We start from the raw sequence: 1,974 nt of genomic DNA, 5'->3' as shown, positions 1-1,974 counted from the left end.
CACAGTGGTCGCCTGGCCTTTTGAGGGTTGATGCTGAGACGCCCCTGCTGTGTGGTGCACGTGGTGCAGAGCTGAGGCTGTAAGAGAGGCTTGGAAGTTGGCTCGAGCCTTCTGCTTGGATGGCAGGGTAGTTCCCTCGGAGCATCCCTGCTCCCCTGCCTGGGGAGCCAGTGAAGACACCCCAGGGGTGGGCCCATGTTGAGGACTAACAGGCGGCTCGTGTGCCATCAGAGTCCTTGTAGGCCTCGCTGATCTGCAGAGCAGGAGTCAGCAGGCTATGACCTGGGGCCTGTGTTTGTACTGCCCTTCAGCTAGAAATAACTTCCATTTTCAAAGGGTTGTGCAGACACCATGGCAGACAGTGAGTGTGGCCTGCAGTGCGGGGCTTGTGATCTGGCACGGTTGGCCTTTGGGTCAGATCACTTTTGGTTGTGTGCATGTGCAGGGAGAGGCTGTCCTGGGCATCATAGGGTGTTCAGTGGCACCCCTGACCCCCACTTACCAGATGCCAGGAGCACCCCTCACTTGTGACAGCCCAGTGTCTCCAGACATCGCCAGATCTCCTGGGGGACAAAGCTGTTCCTAGTAAGAACCACTGGACTAAATTACTCCCTGTCTCGCCCTTTACAGAACATGTTTTCTGGACTCTTGTTCTAGTGAAACAGCTTCAGGACCCTTGTCCTAGGATGGATGCTTGCACGACCTGAGCCACTGAGATGCTTGAGTCGGAGGCTGGTCTAGTTTGTGCCACAGCTACAGAAGCATCTCCTACCCAGCATCGGCATAACCTGTGTCAAAACCAGATACAAACTGACCCTTGGGGTTAGGTTTCCTTTTAATGTTATTTTTAGTTTGTATGTTTTGTCACTGCCCTGTTGAATTCTGGTAGTTCAGGATTAGGTAATCCTGTCAGCATACAAGGGATGAGCACAAGAATGTTCACCTTCCTTCTGGGAAGGTGATTTGAAGAGAGTCCTGAAGGAACACTTGAGCTCTGGAAGGCTGAAATCCAGTTTCTTTTCTCCAGCTGGATAGACTGGGCTGTTACAAGTACTGTTATTGTGGTGATAGCTGCAGACTGCCACGGGACACGAGTGGAGAAGGGCCCCGGGGTTGAAACCTGCCCTGGGTCTTTGGAGAGGCCCAGGTGCTCTTGGAGCCTTGTCTCTGAAAAGTGAGTGTAGTGGGAGGCAGTAGTGAGTCATTTGTGAACATCTGCTGACTGTAGAGAGGTGATGGAAAGGCAGGTGACAGTGGTCCTTGCCCATGCCCCCAATTTGTCCTTCTCTCCTTGGCTCCAGCAGGCCTGAAAGAATGTAGTGAACTCTGTGCAGCCCTCCAGGGGCAGTGAACTTCCTCATGGCAAGTACACGGAGGTGTGCCCTCAGTCAGCTTTGGGACTGGGCGGTTCATCAGGTGAATGGAATGTGCCTGGCTATTATTGCCTTGTCTGCCTTGGAGCGCTGTGGGCCTGCCTGTGTGTGTCATGGGCTTCCACACTCCCGTCCGTGTTTGGTGGGCCCTGGATGACCAAGGGTAGATAGTTTCCACTACTCGTCTGGGCAACAAGAGTGGATTCTAGGGGCCAGCAAAAATCGGAGATTCCTGAGAAACCGATTACTCAGCACTGGGTGGGGCTTCAGCCGTTGCTATCTCCACTAAGTCCCGCAGGAGACCGAGGACCGCAGGTGGGCAGTCTTTGGACCCATAGGCACCTAGGCCAGGAAGAGGGAGGCTGGCGTACAACCGGCGCACCGCTCACGGGAGCGAGACAGCCTCCCAGTCCTGGGTTGGCCCTTCTCCCACCGCGCTTTACGCGGGATAACAGGCGGACAGACCAACCGCATCCAAGGTCAACCGCGACGCGGGGCCCGGGGGTCCAGCCGGCCTGCGGGGCAGAACCCTCCCCTTCCTGGTTCCGCCGTCCGGGCGCGGCTGGCCTAGGGAGCAGAGGCGGAAGTGTGGGCCTCCCTT

Source organism: Bison bison, unplaced genomic scaffold, assembly GCF_000754665.1.
Source record: "Bison bison bison isolate TAMUID 2011002044 unplaced genomic scaffold, Bison_UMD1.0 scf7180017847083, whole genome shotgun sequence".
In the NCBI taxonomy this organism is placed as follows: domain Eukaryota; kingdom Metazoa; phylum Chordata; class Mammalia; order Artiodactyla; family Bovidae; genus Bison; species Bison bison.
Note: the sequence above shows the minus strand (reverse complement) of the source record.